This window comes from Gallinula chloropus (genome assembly GCF_964237585.1).
Source record: "Gallinula chloropus genome assembly, chromosome: 2".
Taxonomy (NCBI): domain Eukaryota; kingdom Metazoa; phylum Chordata; class Aves; order Gruiformes; family Rallidae; genus Gallinula; species Gallinula chloropus.
The window spans coordinates 81,365,039-81,390,032 of NC_140086.1; positions in this window are offsets into that span (position 1 = coordinate 81,365,039).

Consider the following 24,994-nt stretch of genomic DNA (forward strand, 5'->3'; position numbering starts at 1 on the left):
GAAAGATTTTTACAAGCAGCGGCACCTCATATCCATGTGTAATATGGGGTGAACAACTTTCTCTATTTCTTTTCACTTGTGTGAAAAAAGGAGTTAAACCAGAAGTGCTAATAATATGTGCAGGAATAAGGTTTCAAAGAACAAAAATCCTGTGTCATCTAAATACAAGTAAATATGGTTTTATTACTGATTCATCAATATTTGAACAATATAAATGAGTGTCTCCCTGCTTATTAAAACAGCAGAGGAATAGAGAAGTTGATAGTAATGTTACAATGCAAAAGCAAAACCATATAAAGCCATCTCTATGCTGAATAAATCAATGTAAATCAAAATTCTAAATTGAAAACTCATAATATGGTATTGTTAAGGATTTTGCACCTCCAAAACTCTATTACTGCAAGCAGATCTAGATTACTTCTGAAAATAAAAGAATTTTTTCACTTTTTTCTTATTTCTTTCACGCTTTTTCTTTTTCTTTTTCCTTTTTCTTTCGAATTTTTCTTTTTTCCTTCTTTTTCATCTTCTATTTTCCTTTTTCCCTTCATCTTTTCTTACTTCTTTTGATTTAAAACATTTAGATCTTTAAAACAAGCTAAAAGAAGCCCACTGTATAGCCTGAGACCATGTAGAGTTCTTTCAAGCTGACCCCTCATATAAGCAGAAGGCAGATACTGCTAATAAAAATAAATAGATAGATAAAATTTTCCTTTTCTCAACAGAACTAGAAGAACTGTTATATTTTATTTTTTAAATTTTGATCTTCACAAAAATATTTTATAGTTAATTATAGTAGTATTATTAACTAGAATGAATTAATTATGAACCATCGTGTTTTCTTTTTTTTAATTCTTCTTACAGAAACTGTTCCAATGATTTAGTTTTCTAAATTAAACTGACATTACAGCACAGAACTGAGCTGGGCAGCTGTTGGTGGTTCTGAAATAATATGAACTCCTATTGTGCTCAGAAAGCATATACTGAGATTAAGATTACCTATGTTGCCATAAATTTATGTTTTTAACAACTGATGGCTCCAAGTGGAAAGATATGATATCTCTTGATGACTTTTCATGGAGGATTCATGGGGTTTGAATATTTATTGGTGTAATTGACAGGTTTTTGTCCTTTCTTTTATAGTGCAAATGGATACAGTAGTGAGAGTAGTTATTAGAAAGCAGTTAACTGACAAGATCTACCTCCCAGGATGACGATGATGGTGAGAGAGCAGTGTGTCTTTTTTCTGTTACCAGATCCACTTAAAGAAAAGCACGTGGGTCTGTATGAGGTCTGGAAAAATAATGGGAAATTAGCAAAGAGTATTATAAAAATACTCAAGTTGTTTGCAGTGGCAACTAACTGTTTACCCTTGTGCGCTGGACAAACAAAACATCTGTACAATGTAGGCCTGTGAGAGACTTAGACGTACTGGAGATTTGTACCACTGTGGTAAAGATCCAAGCACAGTAGTAAACATGTGCCTGTGAGAATCTCTGATATAGAGGCAAAAACAACAGACTCCGCTATCCTCTAGCACAGACCAAGGTCTGCAATGCCTGTGTCCCTGCTTGTCTACCTCTTCAAGGGTCCCCCAGTTGCTGAGTAATGCACATAAATTCACTCTTTGCATTTTATCCATGGTTTTGTGGTTATTCCTGTGTACTGCCTGTACCATCTCACACAGAGGGTATAACTTCTGTGGTAGCATAGAAGATACTACCTCTTGGTTAGCAGAGCAAACCCCTTGTAAAATGGTATCTCAGGCCTCAGCCCTTTTGTCTGTTGGCCCCAAGAGTGCTTTTCCAGACTGAGAACGGTTGCTTGTGGTACAATGTCTATACAGTACGTGTGACACGGAAATGGTATTAAGGTGTTCAGGACAGTCTAGGATGGAGATATTCTGGACATCCAGAGAAGCAGAGTCTTGGTAAGGGTAGATGCTGGTGGAGTGTAGGCAACAGTAAGTTAGATGACAGAAATATTTTCAGTATTGCAGTTCTGAATATTGACATCTAAATTTTCCTTTTTTTAAAATGTATTTGCTAACATGTTTTTCAGTTCTCTGACAAATTTTTTACCTGAACTTTTGGTCTTTTCCTGTTTAGAAGGTAAATCATCTTGGGCAGTGACTCACATGGTCTATTTCTCACTCTCTCAAGTGATTCTTGAAATATTTTCCAGTGTTTGAGCTCTTGAGATGTGTGTTAATTTACTCTTACCACCTTTTCTAATGGTAAAGGATCTTTGCCCATTGAAAGAAAAAGGAAATTGAACCTCTTATTTAGACATAAAGGAGGTACAAGTTGGATATTTTACCACTTCCTTTATTATAATATTCTAAAAGTATTTATAATTTTTGTGTGATTTTTAAATTGTGATTCATTCTTTTCAATTATTTAACAAAAAATCCTGAGAATTGGTGCTATAAGAATTTAATGAATAGGTTCTTAATGAATAGTCTATGATAAAGGAAAATGTTGCTAAAGTTGTAAAAATCCATCATCAACTATGCTAGCAACAATTTCTAGGGAGATTACCTCTCGTGGAAGTATCAGAATTAATGGTTTATTACAGAAACAAATTATTGAAATAATCTAAAATGTAGATTGAGAATGTATGCTTGTGCATGTTGTAAACTGACTGATCTGTGATGGATAACAATGTTTTACTGTTCATACTGAGAGTTATATGCTCATAAATCTTATCGCATTGTGTGGGATGTCAGTCAATGTTATGCAATAAAGTCTAATGAGATGATCAAATTATCATGACATAAACAAACTTGTTATATCAGCAGCATAGTCACAAATGCATTGGATGGTAAATAACATAGTAACTCATAAAGAAAAAAAGGAAACTAATTACTGGCAAGCATAGGAATGTTCTCTTCAGAAAGTTGTTTTGAATAAAATTAGTATGAAAACAATCAGATTCTATTTGTCAGCATGAATATGAACATATTGTCTAATTTTAAATAATAGCCAGATAACTGCAGTCTTTAGCATTTCTGCTGAAATTTGTCATTGACAGTGCATGCTAAATGCATGCCACATTCCTGTAGTGAGTACACTGATGCTAAACAAACAGCAAATGAAATAAGATGTAGGAAAGAACTTACTTAATAGTAGGTCCTTAGGCTGTTCTTATTATTTCTATTAAAAGTTTACTTAACAGTAGCATTTTGAATTGCTAAAACTCTTGGGAACTTTTATGAGGGAGTTTGGAAGGGGGAAGTGACTGGTTTTTTTACAAGACTGCCTGACAAAGCTGGATAATTGGAAGAGACGTTTAGCAAGTCTTTTTGTTTCAGAATAGCCTTTGTGTTTTCCTGAAGCAAAAAAGTTTGCTTGAGATTTCAATTTTATTGTCTCCCCAGGTTTATTAACTTTTTTAAGAAGACCTTGTCTTTCTTACATCTCTATAACACCATAGTTTCTTTGATTTCCAGGACACTCAGGTGCAACCAGCAAATTTTCTCTTGAAGCACATTATCCAGCATCTTCTGTCTAAAAGATTTGGCTTGCATCTCTCCAGGATTAAAGAACGAAAGGCTGTCATGGATTACAGTGTATTTTTCCTGATTTGGTCAAGAATGCCTGTACTACAGTGAGTGCTGTGACTACAACAAAAGGCTGTCATGGATTACAGTGTATTTTTCCTGATTTGGTCAAGAATGCCTGTACTACAGTGAGGGCTGTGACTACATTACAGCAAGTGTATCTAAGCTCACTGCAATTTATTTAGTATCCATGAAAGTTTAGCAATACATACTTAATTGTGAGCTGAAACCCAACAGGAACTTAACTACTAGGTAGCCTTTATCCAATCAATGTCTAATTGATTGTTTATTTTCAAGTCAAAATGCGGAATTTATAGCATATGCACAGTGTTTTGTTACTGTTACCTGTTGATAAGCTTTTTCATGTACGCAAGTAAGATCACTTTGTGAACGTTTGTGAAGAAATTTAAAATAAAATTTAAAAAGGGTGGGGGAAAATACTGTCTAATACTGTCTTTTATGTTGTTATATTCTTTTCTACCCAGGTTGTAAGCTCTTTTCATTGGAAAAAATCCTGGAAGATGTGCTTTCCAGCTGACCTGGTTTCAGCTGGACAGTAGCTATTATGAGGTCATGTTTTGGATTTCTGCTGGAAATGGCACTGGTCAGACCCCATCTGGAGTATTGTGTCCAGTTCTGGGCTCCATGGTATAAAAAACACAGGGATCTCCTGGAGAGAGTCCAGAGAAGGGCTACAAAGATTATTAAGGGCCTGGAGCATCGCCCCTGTGAGGAAAGGCTGAGTGAGCTGGGACTGTTCAGCCTTGAGAAAAGAAGACTAAGAGGGGGCCTTATTAATGTTTAAATATCTTAAGTATAGGATGCAGGGGGAAATGGCCAGCCCCTTTTCAGTGGTCTTTGGAGACAGGACAAGGGGAAATGGCTGCAAGTTGGAGCACAGGCAGTTCCACATCAACATGCGGAAGAACTTCTACACGGTGAGGGCGACAGAGCCCTGGGACAGGCTGCCCAGGAAGGTGGTGGAGTCTCCTTCTCTGTAGGTATTCAAGACCCATTTGGATGCCTATCTGTGCAATAAATATGAGCTAGGGAGCCTGCTTTGGCAGGGGTGTTGGAGCCGATGATTTCTCCAGGTCCCTTCCAACCCCTATGATTCTGTGATTCTGTGATAATATAGATTTTTTTCGTTTTACAGAGATGGTTTTTGTTACTGCTGGTCAGGGCTTACACAGAGACAAGGCCTTTGCTGCTTCTCTCACCATCCCAGCAGTATGATGGCTGGGGGTGTGCAAGGAGTTGGGAGGGGACACAGACAGGACAACTGATCTGAACTGACCAAAATTTCCATAGCATAGGACTTCAAGCTCAGCTTTTTAAGGGGCTCAGTGTTTATCTTCCCAAGTAACTGTTAGGCACGATGAAGACCTGTTTTCCTGCGGATGGCTGAACACCTGCCTGCCCATGGCAAGTGGAGAATCAATTTATTGGGCTTTTTTGCTTGTGTGTGTAGCTTTTGCTTTACCTGACAAACTGTCTTTCTCTCAACCCACAAGTTTTCTCACCTTCTCTCTCACTATTCTATCCCCCACCCTTCAGAGTTTGGGAAGAGTGTGAGTGACTGCGTGATGCTGAGCTGCCAGCTGGGGCAAAACCACACCACCAGAGTGTCCTGCTGTTGATGTTTAAATGATACACATTTACAAGTCCCGTAGGACTTATGAAACAATTTTAGTGACTTTTAATTTATAAAGGTATTCTGAAGTTATTTGTTACATATTTTTGAAAAAGGCTTCAAGAAATAACAAAGGAATGCAAAAAGTTTCCTAGACCTTAAGAAAGGATATATATTCTAAATCCACCTTTTTAAAAAGAAATTTTATATCTACTTTATATTTTTGTAATTAACCAGTTTCAGTTTGACAGGTGATGTTTTAAAAATCTGATTTCAAACAGAAATACTGTGAAGAATAGCACACAATTATAAAGTACCTTAACTCTTGCTGAGTGTAGAATGTATGGGCACTTGCAACTTCAGGACTACAAAAATTACAATTAAAGAAGAAAAAAAAAGGTATTTCTGCCTATCCTTTTCCTCATGCCTTCCTCTACTATATTTTTTTTTAAATTAGACATTGTGCAGAGGAGCATCAGAGAGGATACCTTGTGGAAACTGAAATTTGACTGGATTATATGATGTCAGTAGGTAGATTTTCCACATTAACTTTCCTGAGATTCCTTCTCTGCATAGCAATTTTATGGGGTTTTTTTATGCATAGTCAGTTGCTGGCTGCAATTTCTGAATGTGTCATAAATCATGCATCAATCCCAGTATACTTCTTCCTTAAATTTGCAGTTATTCCAGTTCTGAAGTGGGATCTGGTTTGTGATTTTATTTTTCTGTGCTTATAAAATTTATGTTACTTGAATATGATTTTATATTATACCTATATTGGAACTCACATTTACATATTTTGGGTTTTAACTGAAGGAATTGAGAAATAGGGAATAAAAGTAGTATTTTAAAAAATTATGTTCCCTATTCTAAGACTAAATTCAAGGTGGCTTAAAAAAGATGGAAGATTTGGAGAAAGCATGAAAGCATTTTTGTGTCCCAGCCTTTTAACTAAAAATATCAAATATTTCAGAGGATGATTATGTTGCAAGCTCAAAAGCTGACAAACTCTCAGCAAATATGTGTGTGTATGCGTGAGCGTGCATGCAAATGCATATGTATGTACCTGTGTAAAGTTATGCGCTTGCCCTAGAGTGTTAATACTTTCTAGAAGAAATTTTCTTAGACTTCTAGCAAAGGTGGTTATTCAGGATTCAACCATCAAGTGGAAGTCCATTGGATGCTATTAATAACATAGTCATTAATCTGTCATTTATTAATTTATGCCTGACATAGTCCTATGTTAATGTGAGATACCATTTTACATCCAAAGTAGCTTTCATGTTAATAACATATTTCTATCTCCCTTTCTGACAAAAAGAAGAAAAAGTATTGATAGATACAATTTTAAAATTTATCTATTTTATTAATATATTTTTCTTACACTGTATGTACCAACATTGTGCCATTTTAGCTTAGAAAATATATATATTGGCAACATATGACACTGTACTTTCAAGTCTCCGAAATTATTCTGTAGCCTACCTCACCAGGATTATCACCTTTTGTAAATTGTCTGTTGTCTTCAGTACCTAAATTGACCTTTATACAGTGTCCCTGATAATTTGAAATTAATTTTTTCAGAGAGCTAAGATGCTCGCTTATTGTAAAAGTCATACTGTCTTCAATAACGTGCTTTCATCTGTAGTGTGAGGTACAGCATAGTATTTGGGAGTGAAAGCTGCCAAAGGTGTGACAAGAGCAGGACATAATTATTTTGTGGTGCTACAGAACCTGGTAGTTCTACAGCTCACATGAAGGACAGCAGTACTTGCAAAACACCTCAGACAGTGAAATTCCTAAAGCTTCATTGAAATCTCTGCCTCTTGGAGATTTTCTCTTTCAAGGCTTTTTCACAGCCTTCATATCAATGCACACAAATATTCCCAATACTTCATTAGCTGACTGGGATAATGTCACTTCAGCAGGTCCAATAAAGGAAATTTTTTTTTTTTAAACAGAATATCTAAACCATTCCAATTTTATAGGGAAAAGGAAATGCAGACAGTGAAATCTTGCTTCATTTGTTATTTGTAGGAAAACTTAGCAAATCCCCCACCCATGCTACTGTGACAGCTTTGAAAGGGAAAAACTGCTGTATCTAGTGCTTTTTAGATGTCTTTCCTTCTTTAGGCTAGACTGAATATTTATCTCTGCCACTTTCCCACTGTAGACCCAAAATCTGACATCACAGTTTTAATCATAATTCACATAAAGACAGAAGAAACAGATGCAACTTCACACAAAGATTTTGGTGCGTCATAGACAACCTTGAAATCCAGGAGAAAAGTGGAAGAAAAACGACTTAATTGGACTTTGTTAAACTCTGATTTCCTGAACTGTCAATATAGTATCTTAGAACCAGTAATTTCTACATTATCTGCTGGGATTTTCACAAACAGGATGAAAATAGAATCTATAAATATATATTAGCATGAAGAATTTTCATTTTTATTTCAAAATCAATTCTTATCTTCAGGATTCCAGGCACATTGAGCTGCAACTGTAAATGAAACGTGGTGAAGTTGAGGGCAGTTCAGAGAGAGGCAGGAGTCCCATAAACATCATCCCTAAATAGTTGAGATGTGAAAAATATCACCTTCATAGGTACTAGCAATAGAATTTCTGTAATAACATTTTCTTCAGATGTGCTAAGAAAGGGTACACAACTCAGATTCATTTTCCTTTTTGGTCATTATCTCATTAGTGATCATTAAGTAGAATTTCTAAAAAGGTAATGGCTTGCGCCTCTTTTAATGTCTGATGTCTAAAAATAGGCATCTATTTGGGGAGTTGGCAGGTGTACTTACTGAGTTCTATCAATAATTATTCCCATGAATTGATTGATTGCTATCTCCTTAGGCAGTAGCAAAAAGAGAGATGAAGCATGAGCTAGACCATACAGCCTAAACAGCTGTGCTGCTCCAGATACCAACTCATAGGAACTGGAATGAGTGGTTTGTCTCAGTCTGTCTTGCAGGGCAACAGAACCTACAGAAGCAGGATGATGCTTCATGGACTAGGCTTCCTTCCTCTAGAGGATGTAAGGGCCTGTAGAGTCCAGGTCTCAAATGCAGCTGCCCTGAAGAACTGGACACTGTGCATAGATGGGGTCCTCATTCGATCATACATCTGAATGCTGTCCTTGCAAGGGCAGCCCCTCAGTCAGTAGCCACCCTGATAAATAGGATACTGGCTTTGTCCAATAAGGAACAGTGACAGGCAAGTGGGGTCCTGCTGAAACAGCGTGCTTTCCTACAAAAAGTCCTGACAAGGCCACTGAATGGGCTAATTGCTCCATCAGCACAGCTGAAGGGATCAAATGGCCCCCTGGGACCCCCATTCCCCACTGACTCATTTCCAGAACACTCTGCAACTCAACACTGACTCGGCAGAAGATGCTAGGCCTTCCCAATAGGGAGGGTCTAGGTAGCATATAAAATGCAGATTTGGGACATCTGATGTATGCCCATCCAAGGACTACAACTTTATGCCAAACTACTCTGGGTACCCCTGGGTGGTGACATCAACTTATTTTTCTCTCCCTTTTTCGCAATATCTATCTCTCTTTTTCCAACCTTATTCTTAGCACATAATAGTAACAACGTTTCTAATTTTGCTAAATTCTACTAATTGTAATCTGATCCTCCAAATATATAGTATGGTGTGGAGTTTTCTGCAAGCTTTGTAATGGTACTCAAATTTAGGTAAAGTTGTGCTTTGCTTGGACCTCCTAGGTAATTGAGGATTATAGAAGCTAATTTTGCCAGTGGCATTGTTCATAGAATCATAGAATCATAGAATCATAGAATTATAGAATGGTCTGGGTTGGAAGGGACCCCAAGGATCATAGAGCTCCAACCCCCCTGCCACAGGCAGGGACACCAACCTCCAGGCCTGGAGCTACACAAGGCTGCCCAGGGCCCCATCCAACCTGGCCTTGAACACCTCCAGGGACGGGGCATCCACCACCTCTCTGGGCAGCCTGTTCCAGCACCTCACCACTCTTTCTGTAAAAAACTTCCCCCTAATATCTAATCTAAACCTTCCCTCCTTTAGCTTTAGTCCATTCCCCCTTATCCTGCCATTATCTGCTCTTTTAAAAAGTTGAATCCCCTCCTGCCTATAAGCTCCCTTCAGGTACTGGAAGGCTGCAATGAGGTCCCCCTGCAGCCTTCTCTTCTCCAGGCTGAACAAGCCCAGCTCCCTCAGCCTCTCTTTGTAGGGCAGGTGCTCCAGCCCTCTAATCATCCTTGTGGCCCTCCTCTGAACCCTCTCCAACAGTTCCACATCCTTCTTGTATTGGGGGCCCCAGATCTGGACACAGTACTCCAGATGGGGCCTCACGAGGGCAGAGTAGAGAGGGACAATCACCTCCCTGTCCCTGCTGGCCACTCTTCTCCTGATGGAGCCCAGGATACCATTGGCCAGGATACTATTGTTAAAAGAGACTAGCTAGGACATGGTGAACCTAGCCTCTGGGACAGGTAGAAAAGTTGAACTCTACACATACCTATCTACTAGGATGGGAGAGACAGATTGGACAGATGGATTGGATCCAGACATACCTAGGCTCTGAGAAGGAATTGAGAAAGCAAGGGTGTCCAGTCTGAATCTCCCTTATCTGCCTGTCTGGTGCGACATGACCGCATGGCACCATCTCTCTGAGTACCGTGCTGAAGAAATGGTGTGAAATTTCAAAGTTATTTCAATCTCCCTTTCTGTTAATGTTCCTCCTGTCAAAAGGAATTGCCTTTTTAACAGTCCATGCGTGATTTGCAACAACATTTATGTTGAAACAGCATCAAGATCTTTAACATTCTGTGCAGACAATTTAGTAACGTGCATATGGGATCATGATGCAAGACATAACAATTAAGAAATGTCCTTTGAGTCATGTAAAAGATGTCAAAGATTCATATGTAAATAAGCTAATGTATGCATTTCCCATAAGGTACATAAAATTACTGTTATTTTTAAAGCTATTAATTAGTTTTAGATGATTTAATTTAAAAAAGCACTTGAAGGTTTCAGTTGAATTCTTATCTGCATATAAATGATCAAAATTTAAAAAGTGTTCATCCAATTTCACCTTAGCTGTGTGAAAAACACATAGTTAGCCTCAAAATTCCTACAAAACCAATTTGAACCCTTCTGATCATCACAGCAAATAAAAGCAGCCACAAACCTCAGGGAATACCTTCCACCATGTTAGGGGAAACAGTTTGTACATGGTTATATATCTTCTAGAAAGGTAAAAATATTTTTAGGCCTTGGAAGTATTTAATCCTCAAGAGTTAATTATATACCTCTGATCTATTAAGTATATATAAAAATTACAAAGAATAATTTATTGAAAGTATCACTAACACTTTCATGTTATATTAAAAAAAATACAATTTTTTTTCTAACTCTCGAAAATGCCACCCCTCACACTATTTTTAGGAGTGGTCTTGATAGAACATTTTGTTTCAATTTGTTTTGTAAGTATCAGTTAGCCCCTCTTTGAATAATGGTTTCTCTCTTAGTTATCTGTAATTATATCCTAAGGTTATTTCAGGGATTTAAAAACAAATGCTCTTTTACTATATGCATATACCATGTGTTCTTCCAGGAACATCTGCCATAAAATAATTTCTGTAATCTTTGTATGGTTTTGATTATCTAGACTGCATTTCTGGAAAGTAGTCTTATTCGTGATGTGTAATCTTAAGCATACCTGAAGCAAAAAAAAAGGGAAGTCTAGGATCTTGATTCATTCTGTTGGAACTGAGAAATGTAATGTAGAGAAATGTAAATTTCCTATCTCCAGTGGAGAAAAATGAAAGAGGTGATTTGGCTTTTACATGAATCACCTTGTAGAAAAACCTTACTAATGAAAAACTCAGTAGGACCTTAAGCCTGGGTATGCTGCTTTGGCAAGAACTCCAGGAATATTACAGAACAGCTGCAATGCTTATAATGTACACCTGTTCCTCCTCGTGTCAACCTTACAAAATATACACTGTTAGATCGTGAAAATCTGTTTCTTACTTGTTTCTATGGAAATGGAAGTCCTTAGATTTCAACTGATATATTTGTGTTCACAGAAGTTTAAGGAATCAGAAATAGACCAGGATTTCATTTTTGGATTTCCCTGGGATTCCTCTTTTATGTTGCTGTCATGGTTCTTTTCAATCATTAATAAAATTACACTGTGTTCTGTGCACAATTAGAACTTTCAAGAATTTGCTAGAAATCACCAAAGACACTAATCCTCCACAAAACAGTAAAAGTCTATTGGTTAGAATTTTCCTCTAATTTTGAGAAAAGAGAGGTCAGTTTTCTACCTTAGGCATAATCTGATTCTGGACATTTAGCTGATGTTCTACATAAATGTCTGAATCACCGTGATACTTTGTTTTGAATCTCTATTGTGAAATCTTTTCCTCTATTTGTAGACTTTCATTGGTTCTTTAATAATTTCAGTTTCATCCTTTTATGTGAAATTGTTGTACGCTATGAGATAGTCTTCCTTTCTTCAAGTATATGAAACTAGATTAGCTGCAGCAGGAGAGATTATTAAAGATTCATTCATTACTCCAGCAGTTGGGAAATGAAAGAGCAATGTTAAGGTTTTAGCAAAACTATGGAATATGAAGTGAGGAATAGGATCTATGATGTGCACAAATGTCATGGAAAAATAATCAGGACATCATACTGTATATGTCAGTATATTGCAATAGTTGATCACAGAATCACAGAATGATAAAGGTTTAAAGTGACTCCTGGAGATCTTCTAGTCCAAACCCCCTGCTAAAGCAGGATCATCCAGAGCAGATGATCCAGGCACGTCTTGAGTATCTCCAGAGGAGAAGAGTCCACAGCCTCTCTGGATTAGGCTGTTTCAGTTCTCTGTCACCCTCAAAGTAAATGAGGTTTTCCTTGAGATGGAACTTCTGTGTTCTGTGTTCCAGTTTGTGCCCATTGCCCCTTGTTCTGTCACTGGGAATCAATGAAAAGTGACTGACCTCATCCTCCTGACCCTCACCCTTTAGATATTTATATGTGTTGATGAGATCCCCTCTGTCTTCTCCAGGTTAAGCAGATCCAGGTTTCCCAGCCTTTCCTCATGTGAGAGATGTTCCAATCACCTAGTCATCCTTGTAGCCCTTCAATGAACTCTCTCCAGTAGTTCCCTTTCTTTCCTGAACTGGGGAGCCCAGAACTGGACACAGTACTCCAGATGTGGCCTCACCAGTGCAGAGGGAAGGATAAACTCCCTTGACCTGCTGGCCATGCTGTTCTTAATACACCTGAGCATACAATTGGCCTTCCAGGTCATGAGGGCACATTGCTAGCTCATGGAGTGCTTGCTGTCTACCAGGACTCTCAGCTCCTTCTCCACAAAGACACTTCTCAGCAGGTGAACTCCTAAATTTACTGATGTCTAGTGTTATTACTCCCTAGTGCAAGACCCAGCACTTGCCCTTGTTGAACTTCATTAGGTTCATCTCCACCAAGCTCTCTAGCTTCTCCAGGTCTCATAGAATGGCATATATCTGATATATTATCCAGTCCTCGCAGGTTTGCATTATCAGCAAAGTTGCTGAGGGTACACCCTGTCCCCTAGTCCAGGTCATTGATGAAGGTATTGAACAAGACTGGTCCCAGTACTGATCCCTGCATGCATTGGTGTACAGACATTTCGGAGAGGTAATTAAGCATGCAGGGTTCCCTGGAAGGTTGCAAGAGGATCCGCCATAGCCATACACAGCCTTGATATGATAATGAATCATGCTGCATTGCACAGTGTGTCTCACAATGACATGGTAATTGCTGAAGACCAGGAACAAATTGCACAGTCCATTGTAGAGACTGAATACACTTGAGGGAAGCAGTGCTTGGTATATTAGTTAGGAAATTAGAGATTATTTTGATGAGAGAATTCAGAAGACTGATAAATCAGGCCAGTTTTAAACTTCAATGTAAACTTTACAGAAGTAATTAATCAACAATACTTCCACTGATGAACGGTTAGTTCTTACACGTTATTTATTTTGCACACTGCTGTGTACACAAAAATTTGTCCTTAACACTTGCATCTTAAATTACTTTAAGTATATAATACCATGGATCCTGTTGGAAGCCTGAACTATATTTTTTTTCACAAGTCCTGTAAAAGTAAAGCAAATTAGGTAAAATTGCATATACCACACAGTAACAATGTCACCCATTGTCTAGAAGGAATCAGTCATATGCAGAAAATTGCTCAAAAATACCATGAAAAGACAACAATTTAAAGTAATGAGTGCTGAAATTTATAAGAAATTACTTTATTTCAGTTGTTTTTTAAATTATGTTTCCTGACAGATGATGAGAACTGATGTGTTTAACAAGACACATGTATTATGTGAGATAAATACTATAAATAGTTTTTGATTCTTCTTTAAATTACAAAATGATAAACTGAAATATAATTCTATCAACACATGCTGTTATGTTCCATTAAAACTATCTTTGGTCAAAATTGCATGATATTTTTTTGAAGAATGGATTGTTTATAATTCATATGGTATACTGAATAAAAGCAAGTTTAACTTTTCTGACTTTGAAGCATCATAACAGAAAAATCAGAGGTGGACAGAAGAATACTACAAGTTAGAAGTAGTAATGGAAAACAGAAATAAACTGTTAGTATCCTTGTGAGCAGAGATTGGGTAGGTGATGCAGACAGTGAAAAAACTGTGTTTATTTTTCCTAGGAAAGTAGGTGTGAACACAAACCACTGATACGTTTCTGCAATGATGAAAGAGGTCTGTGAAAAAGCAGAAGAAAAACACCCTACTGGTCCGAGATGTGAAACTATGAGAGGAATGTAGAAGAAACTCTAATATGAAAGAGGTACAAAAAAGATGATTTACAAGAAAGTGTAATTTTATTTAATTGAAGCGCTAAACTGCAAGGAATGAATAAAGAACAGCCAGGCTAAAACAGTCCATGGGGCAAAATTTTTTGGGAAGATGATTAAAAACATAAACCTGAGAGCTGTAGGATTTGAAGTGGAACACCATCAAATAAGTCAACATCTTAATATTATATTTTGCTTTTCCCAGATGAAATATGATGATTAATGGAATCTTTATATTCTTGCATATGGTAGCTTACGTATTTGTTCATAAAGTTTTAATATACTACTGGTTACAAACAATAGAGCTGAGAGGAATCCCAGAAAACATCTAAAGTATTTTCCTGTCTCAGATTAGATGCAGTTGTATGTGATCCATATTTGAAAGGTGTCTAACCAGCTCTTAAAACTTGCCAAGCTATCTCCACAGCTTCTGTAAGGAACCCATGACAGAATTTATACAATCTTAAAATAACAAAGTTTTACCCTTGTTATAGTGTGAACCTGTTGCTTCTTGGCATATCCACAGCGAGCATGGAAAATTGCCTTCCTTTTTTACTGCAGTCATTTTTATGCACAACATTTCCCTTCATATATGCTTTTCACCAGACTCAATAAACCTCAGTTAGAGCTAATTAATCTCTAAAATATAGCGTCTCAGACTTACGATTATTATGGGTGGGTTTTTTTCAACCTCCTAAGGTTTTACAGAAAAGTTTGCTGGCTCCTGGCAATAACTTCTCTACTGAAGCCTTACCAATACTAGAACTACTTCTTCATGTATTCTACATTGCAACTGTTCTGTTAATTCACCTCAATGTAACCTTTGCTTCTCTCTGCTAAGTAACATGTTATCTTGTGTACAATTTGTGAAACACTCTAAGCTCTGTATCTTCTGTCTAACAGCTGACTAAAGCCATTTCCCACCTTCTTGTATAATTTCTTCATATGTGTGATACTTTGCTGAATTGCAATCTGGATGCTTTGATAATTTCTTCGATTCTAATCCTATTCTTCAAAGATATTTCATTCCATTACTGTCTGGTGTTATCTGCAGATATAGTAAATACCCATGAATTGTGCAACCAAGTAATTAATGTGCCTATAGAATAAAAGCAGAATAAGGAAAAAGAACTGTAGAATATTTCAAGACCTCCAGACCATTTTGTAAGCATAAGAAAAATAATTCAAGAGAAATAAGAAATGGGATTTAACATTTTTTGTTGGCAAACCTATTAAGGAAGAAATTTATTTAACTATCTAAAAACTAAGTTTCAAAGAATTGGAAGACTGGGGCCTTTGCATGAACACAGATTTACTGCCAGCTGAAATTTTCCTTTCAGCAGAAGGCTTTTTTAAACTTGTCTTTAATATAAAATTACTGTAAACTGTTTAATATTATCAGTTATTATAAAAATATATCTTTATTGCTAATGTATATTTCTTCCAGCTATTAAATGGATAAGCAACTAGTCTGGATTTCTCGGAGGTTTTCCATTCTCTGTACTTCCAACTATCATAATTAAAATTAAATTTTATGTCCATCGCCCACAGTTGTTGCACAGCTTGCTAAGTTACCGTTATGTATCTTATTGTCTCTCTTAAAATCACTGGTTTGTTTGAATTTTTAAAAATATCTATTTTGTACATTGTGTAATACACTAAGGATTAGCTGAAAACCAAGCTTAAGTCAGTGCTTTACACTTCCATCTGCATATCCTTCCAACTGGCTAGTGAGCTATCTACAATAATTTTTTTTCTAACAGTCACTTGTTTTGAATATTTGATCTAATGATCTTGGTGCTGTTCAGCCAAATAAATTATAATTTATAGATGCTGCTATTTAGTTTAAAATTCTATCAACGGCAGTCACAGCTATAGCAGTTTCCTCAGTACAAAGTCTGCTAGCTCAGATCAGGCACATGAAACGACATCAAAGCCATTACATATCACTGCATTCACAGAATCATAGAATAGGTTGGTTTGGAAGTATGTCCTCACCACAAGGATTTCTGTTGGCTAAATACACTGTACTCCATAGAGAGGTGGCACAGTTTTGTAAGGACCTCAGTCAGAGCTCTGGGAATCTGACAAGCTCCTGATGGGATTCTGAGAACCTCTCAAGATCAGACTTTCTCCAGATCTGTCTGTAGCTTCTCATGATTTCTGTGCCACCCAGCTGAGTTTCTGAAATACCTTCTTTTATAAATGAATACTTCTAACTGTAAGCCATTTCTACCACATACCTGAGCATGAGGATAAGGAAACAGACATGCCAGAAGGCTGTAGAAGAGAGGTGTGCCAAAAAAGCCTGAATAACTGCCTCAGCAAATGGATACTAACAACCATGGTAGGTATCACACGTTGAAAGAGGTACCCACAGATCCTTTTAGTATAATTTTTGGACTCCCATTATTTTCTAAGTCTTTGATACTCAACAGTAGCAATACAATTTTTTGCCTATAGCAAGCAGCTTTTCCTTTGAGCTTGTTTTTCTGTTTCAGCACAGAGTGAGATCAATTCCAACAGTCAGGGATAGGTCAAAACTGCTCTTAGTTTGCATTAGGAAAATATTTCTGACTCATTGCTTATACAACAAAGACAATGCACAATCATATTTAAAAGCTATGGATTAATCAAATGAAAACTTTATACAAAAGAATCCCACTTGAAGTTAACGGCAAACACACAGGGTTTATAATTATTTAGTCAAATTTAAAATGAGAAAAAAAAAATAAGGCCTATGTTGTGTTCACATGACACTTTTATGAATTTATTTTTCTTTCCTTTTAACTGAATAAACTTTAAATGAATAGAAATCTGCTCCCGAATCCATGCAGAGTATTGAACATATAATAATAGTAATGGATTTTGCCTTTTCACTTATAGGAAGTTTAGCATATAACTCAAATGATGAAAATCAGAAGAGACATGTAACATGAAAAGCAAAATAATCAGGCAATGTAGTATTCATTTAGAGTAAGCCACCTGTTATGTTATAGACTGATTTCAATTTATGGCTGACGCACATTAGATACATTGTGGAAACTTTGAATGACATTGAAAATCCAGAAAAATTTCCCATCTTTTTTAAAGAAATTGTTTGACAACAACTTTTGCCAGAACATGAAAAAACTGAATTAACACTTTAAATGTGGATAAATACAGAATTTTAAAGCATCACAAAGTATAGATTTTAATATTAATACACTTCACACTAGGCACAAATTATGTAATTTCATTCTGTGAAGATGATAAGCTTGTAGAGAAGCACACATTTTCCTGTCAATTGACTTCTTAAAGAGCCTTTGAAGAAATACATGTGAAAAAGGTGCAAAAAGAATGTTTCTTTCTTTCTCCAGAAAAGATACCCTACTGTTATGAAGAAGAAAATTTAAGGAAGGAAGGAAGGTAGGCAGGAAGGAAGGCAGGCAGGCAGGAAGGAAGGCAGGAAGGCAGGAAGGCAGGAAGGCAGGAAGGCAGGAAGGCAGGAAGGAAGGAAGTCCATGGTGGACAACTGGCACTTGGAGCCCAGAAGTCTCCAGACAGTTGTTGTGACAGCAGGCCAGAGAGTTCCCTAACAGCATTGGACTGAAACCTTTTGATCTTCCTTCCTTCCCAAAGCAGTTCAGTTACAATAAATTTTCCCCCAAAGCATGGGGGAACTGGGATAATCAGCTGTGACTTCAGATGGGATAATCAAAGATTCCCAGAGCCCCACTGCTGTGCAAAGAACTAAATTCCAGTTACAGTTTGGTCTCTGCGTTTCAGGATAGCCAGCCTGAAGTCTCAGGAAATCTGACTGCTCCATAACTGAAGAATCTGAAAAAAATAATTTTGTGGCAGTGATGTGTTTGACTAAGAATCCACCCAGGATCTCAATGGGGTCCCTTTCATGCTTTGGGGGAAAATTTATTGTAACTGAACTGCTTTGGGTGAACCAACTTCTCGCAGATAAATAGCTGGGTCCAGGTCAGGAGAAATTTCTTCTCAGAAACAGTGGTTAGGCATTGGAATGGGTTGCCCAGGGAGGTGGTGGAGTCACCGTCCCTCAGGGTCTTCAACGAAAGATTGGATGAGGTAGTTTAGGTAGTAATATAGTAGTAGGGGTATGGTTGGACTGGATGATCTTGGAGGTCTGTGATTCTGTGACAAATTAAAATAAAACGGTTTTCATCCAAAAAATTCTGACCATCTCTGTGCTTGATTTCTCAGGAATGTTCAATCAGTTCTGAGCATGATCAGAGACAGGAAACTTTTCTGATAAATACTTGGGACACTGGTAGAAAATGTGTACCTTGCTGAACTATTACACCCTTTTACAGTAGGTAAAAATTCCTAACAACATTTATAAATTCAAGGCAGAATCTGTACAAGTTTCCCGAATGTAAAGCATGTAGTAGGAAACAATAAATAACTGTAATAGAAAATATTAAGCAGGTTAAGAGAACAGTAGATCCTGGGAATGGGAACACTGCTGTCATGACTCAGACAGTATAGCAGGAGGCTGACAGAAGTCCAGTCACTACTAGCATATCAAACATATTGGATAAATTATAGAGAAGATAGGAAGTTCAGATGCCTTGTAATTTCACTGCACTCTTCATCTCATCATTTCATATGATAAAAAGCTGTCTTTCAAAAGACACAACACAGTTATAAAAAAGATAGTGAAGTATACTTACTCTATACGCACCGTAGTTCTTTTTTGTTGTGCTAAAGTAAAAAACAACTAATCATTAACTGAAACAATCTCACAAGTCAGTGTTGCAAGAAAGGCATGGAAGATCATACCCTGAAGTGAAAGGTATTAATACATGTGTCATTTATTTGTCTAAAATACTGAGTATCTTACTGGTACCACTTTATACTACATTTTGCAGAGGTGTGAAAGAATATGCAAAGCTGAAGTAAAGATATCAATGAAAGAGACCCAGTGTTGAAATATTTCAACAAAGATGAAGAAATTTCACTGTACTTGTAGGTTCAAGTGGAAAACCAGTTTACCTCAAGGGAGTACACAAACTTAAAAGGTGCAGTTTGGGTTTTTTTCTGTATTTAGTTGCATTGGTATTAACTATATACGTAGTGATAGTATTCTGTCCAGCTGCTATGCAGGAAGCTACTTCCCCTCATTTCTGAAAGGAAAGGAGCACTTTGGGGAACTGTACCCCGATTAACTCAAAATTTCCCCTGAAATTATCAAAATTATCACTGCCTGATTTGGGTTAGGGAAGATCTGGAACCATTCATATAAAGATACCCAACTTTTTGGGGTGGCAATAATGACCAGAAAATATAGAATGACAGTCTAGTGTCTGATGGCTTTTTTAAAGCAGCACAGATGTTTCTTATGGGCATCTGTCAGAACTTGGCTTCTGCAGTCTGAGAATAACTATGTGGTAGTAGCATTTTATGACTGACCCTATCTGTTGGCATTTTAATGTTTTGGGTTTTTTTTTTATTTATATTTACCATCTGAATAGCCATACACTTTGTAATCCGTGTCACATTCCTACACTCTATTTCAAGGTGCTGAACAAACAGAGCAAAAAGACTTTGTAGACCAATGCAATCTATATCTAGAGTTAATTGTCCATAACAAAGGACAACAGATGGCTACTCATAGACAAAAGAGCAAAATCAAATCTGAATAAAACCGTTGATCTTTTTGGAAGTCACAATATATTTGCAATACAACCGTATAACTTGTTGTACTTTTGATATATTTTAATATATTGGAATTAATTTTTCAGTATTATAATATTTTGACTTGTAACACATGTAAATTGCATGACCCTCATAAATTCTGTTTTGATGGTTGTTGCTTTCCCAGAAAAATATGCCCTAGCAAAATTAACCTCTAATTGAGCTCATTAATAGTGGTTCTCTATCAGTACTGTTCCAATACTTGTCATCAAGGTGCATATGCTTGTCAAATACTTCTATAGCCTGTTAGCCTTGATAAAATAAATTGGTTTCTCATGAATCTCTGATGGACTTGGATTAGAAACTAGATTTGCAAACAAGATTGGTATTTAGACCTATTTGCATCCCTCTGTAATCCCTTGAATAGAAATGAGTTTTACATCTTTCTGCAAGCAGAAATTTAATTAAGGCATTTTTGTTTAGCAGAGAAAAAAAAAAAAAAAAAAAAGAGTTCTGATGGGTTTTGGTATCTCCCACCACTTTAACAAATACATGCATGTACAGTCCTGGTCACAAAGAAAACAGAAACTGATTTTATTTTAAAGAGGTCCAAAACGCTGCAAGAATCTAATGCAAAGACTATGTACATAACCCAGGAAGCTCCAAATGTAACTCTCCAATAAGCACACACAGAACAAGTTTGAGCTCTTATTCTAATTTATTAACATCTTACTTCAAAAATTATGTGTTTTGGTTTATTTTCACTTTTCCATGTGAGAAAATGCAGTTGAATAACTCAGTGAAATTGAACACTGAAATGAAATATTTTTATAAAACCACAAGGACTTTCTGACCTCAGTCACTATGGGTTTTTTCACTAGTTTAATTTCCAGGCTGCTCAGTAATTTTTCTTAGCTTCTTGTCTTTAACAAGCATTATTGTTTGCTTGCTGTTCAAAGTCAGAAATGATGTCTTATTTTTTTGGAGTATCACAATGGACTATTTTGTCTGGAGTAGTACTACATAATTTTAAAGGGGGGGGGGGGGGAGAAAAAAAAAAGCTTTCTTCTTAATTGCTCAAAAAAAAGTAATCTGAAACAACATTCAAAATCTATCATAATAGGTATTTATACATAAAATATGCAAGCGGTAATATTTGCTCCTGAGAGATAATCACCCAGAGTTGATTACATGGCAAATAAAAACTTAGCACTTTCAATAACCAGTAGTTGTTTATTAGGAATACAGATTACTTTTCATCAGTATGACTATTATTTCAGTTACATAACAAAGGAACATTCACTTGCTGCGTGGAATAGAAATGGAACAATTTGTTCTTTTCTTACTTTGTAACAGTGTTGTTCTGAGCAGCTCCTATTCGCTCTGAATTTTACCAGAGATATTCTTTGCTGCAGGATTTGACATAAGTAATTGAAGGACAGACTTAAAACGGGGAATAATGATTACTTCAGAAGAGGTAGTCTTCTGAGGAAATACTGAAGTTTCTGAAACGATTGAAGTTATTCTTTTGTGTCATATTCAAACTAATTTTACAAGACTAGCTTTGGAGTAGGCAACTGCAGCTTAGTTTGTATTGTGGCATATCTAAAACCCAAGGTTGATTTTGTGTATCTGGTTTTGCTAAATTTATATTCCTGATATGGTTCCTATCTAGGTGAAGATGAAAACGTAGAATCTCATTCATGTACTATAAAAATTGAAGGGGATAGTGTGTCCTGTAACATTAAAGAAGGGTATTAAGTTCAACTGAATTGTGAACATGCACTTTTGATATTCCCACAGTTGCAGCTAGCACAGTGCTGTTAATTAAAAATGTAAGCTGCAGGTACTTAGTGCCGCAGCTAACAGATGAAAGTGTGATTATCTTCAAATGAAGGCAAATGGAATTAATTCCTCCTGGGGTAGTATGGTGTATCCAGCATACACCCCATAGTCCCAAAGCTTAGCACAGTGCCTGTTGCACTGTGCAACAAGAGAAGATTTGGCAGACAACCACAAAGCCATGGGGTAACTGCTAGATTTAACACTCAAGGAATGCTTATGGTGCATAACTTTTTAGCATGCTTACAAATTCTCTTATGTCTATGACAAGAAGCGTGATGTTTTCCTATGAAAGAAGTCTTCAAAAACTTTTAGATGAGGGAAGGTGCATAGGGTACTAAAACTTTTCAGCAGCTCTGCGTAGCACAGAGAAGTAATTTCAAGAGGCCAGACAAACAATAAGTCACTACTTAACATCTACTTGAGAGAGTGGTTTGCATGATGTTGGAAATGTAGGTCAGATATAACTACTGTTACAACACGACTGAAGCTGAGACTGAAAATCTGCTGAATAAATCCTTGCCTGTGTGAAGAAATATTGCAATGTCGTTGGTATGCATGACATGCTGGTGTCATGCTGTGTGATTAATTCTGTGCCCAGATAAGCATCTAATATCCATGCTGTGCACGGTCTCAGGGTGTCCTCTTTTTTCAGTCCTGTGAAGTACGGGGTACCCATCTTCTGCCTCGCAGATACAAAAGTTTTTCAGTTAGAAAAGCTGTCCACTTAGACGGCCAGTCAGGCTTGTTGATACACTGATTGAACTTGATCTGAGTCAGTAGCAAATGTCCTGAAACAAATTCCAACTCCACCCAATGGAACTTGGGTGTGTCTTTGCTGAAACATTGATGGTACTCTGTATTTACATAAGGTACCAGAACAAGATAAACATTATTGTGTCAGTACTGAAACTGTAATTTCAGTACTGACAGCTTTCAGTAGCTCTTAGAAAGAAAGAAAATACATCCATACAGTAGCAAAAGAGTTGCAGAGAAGGTAACTTACTTTACTAGTGTACACAACCTATGATGGTTATTCAACATGAGCAACATTCATTAAAACTCCTGTTGTTTGTTTGGTGTGTTTGTTTTGTTTTTTTTTTTTCTGGGTTTGTTTGTTTTTTGTTTGTTTGTTCTTTAAGAAAGAAAACAGGAAAAAAAAAGGTTTGTGTTACATATATTCCGATTATATCTGGACATCTCCCTCACACATGTTGGTAGTATATTGAAAAGGCATACATCGCTAGTATTTAAGAACATTTTCTTTTTAAAGCCCACAGAATTTCTATACCAGTGACTGATTTAATTGGGTAATACCCAGGTGACTGAGGGAAAGTTTAATTTTTATTTTAATATTTTTCTGCCTCTGGCAGCTTGTTCTGAAATTAGAAGGCAGCAAATGTCAAACATACCTACTTGCCTGATTTGTTATCATGAAAGAGAAGTGTGACTCACATTGCTATCATTTTCCCATTGAGTTTTTCTAGGGTTCTTCTGGAAAATGTGAAAATTAATCAGTTATATGACATGTAATTCTAATGGGTTTGATATTATAATACTGTGCAGTATTAATGTTCTGTTGCTGTTCTATCTGTCCAATGTGCTGCTGTTCAATTGCTGGTTTATTTCTAGTATATGCTTAGTTTCTATAGGCAAGTCATTGTGGATAAAACTGCATGCAAGGCTGCTGAGAGATCTAGATAATGTGCTAGCAAGGCTGTTATCTATAATGGTTGAGATTTTGTGGAGTTCAGGGGACTCCTCAGCACATGAAGGCAAATATTTCCCCCACCTTCAAAAAAAAAAATAAATCTGGGGATCTGTATACCACTCAGTCTCACTTCAGCTCTTGGGAAAATCATGGAGCAAGTCCTCTTGGAGCTCATTTCAAGGCACGTGAAAAAGGGGAAAGTGGTTGGGAACAATCAGCATGGAATTATTAAGGGTAAATTATATGTGACCCATGGCCTTCTGTGATTTACCTTCTCTTTAGCAGAGCTGTTACAGTCTGGAGGACTTGACAGGTAGATGGGTAAAAAACAGTGTGGATAATTGGGCCCAGAGGATAGTAGTTAATGGATGTGTCCTGGTTTCGCCTAGGATAGAGTTAATTTCTTTTCTAGAAGTGAGTGGAATGTCGGTGTTTTGGAGTCAGGATGAGAGCAGTGCTGATAACACACTGATGTTTTTACTTGTTGCCAAGCAATCAAGGACTTAGTTGTTCATATTTCCCCCCTAACGAGAAGGGAGGGGACACAGCCAGGACAGGTGATCTGAACTGGCCAAAGGGGGCCAATTATGTCATGCCTAGCATAAAGTGGGGCTGGTGGAGTGAGGAGCAGGCAGCTCCAGGACATGCGGTTTTGGGGACAGTCTGGTTTTGGGACAGTTCTGAGCTTTATGGCCTGAGTTGTGCAGTTTGGTGAAAAACTGCATCGTGTATCACCAGTTTCATATCTTTTGCTATAAAGTCCTGTTATTATATCTATTCTTCTGCTATCCCGGTAAACTATACTTATCCCAACCCATGAGGTTTTGGTTCCTTGGGTTTTTTTCTCCTTCCCTTTCCCCCTCCCTCAAGTCTACACACACCACACCACCCCCCAAGCCCCCCCGCACTCCCTCTTAAAGAACAAGCAACTGTGTGGTGCTCCGTTCTCAGCTGGGGCAAAACCATGACAGGGTGGTACTCAATGTCTTTGATAAGTGGAGTACTACAGGTGGTCTATGGGACCTCTCCCGTTCAGTGTCTTTGTCTGTAGACTAGAGGAGGCTACGGAGGGCATGTTCACCAAGTTTGCAGATGACACCAGATTGAGGGAAACAGCCATCAGGCCTGCAGGCACAGCTGCCATCTACAAGGGACCTAGAAATGCTAAAAGAATGCGCCATGTGTTTATATCACAATAAATAGTTACATTTATATCACAATAAATACACAAAAGAGCTAGGAAATCTAAACGGGAAGTTCTAGTTGTGTTTTGTTTGACCTCGTGCCTTTTGAAGTCTAGTAGTCACATCTAATATTCACTGAACATCAGTGAAGTTAATGCTGTCACATAGGACATTCACAGAATGAAAGTATGCTTCTTTTCCTTATATTTACTTGTTAACTGAAAATAAAATGATAAAGCTCTCAACAAGATGAAAAGTTTTTCAGTATCTGACATGTCCAGCTGTGCAATGTTTCCAGACTGGCACCTTACAGAAATTAAAAAATGGGAATATAAGTTCCTTTTATTAGTTTCTTTTTTATTGATTAGGTTGAAGATAAATTACTTTGCAGGTTCAGTCTGCCAGGGCGGTGTGGTGAAAATGGAGCTGGTGCAGCCAGCTCCAGAAACTACTGAAATAAAAAAGATAAATGCATTAACAAAGAAAAGTTTTTCTTTCTTGTCTGATTTTTCTAGGACAGAACTATATG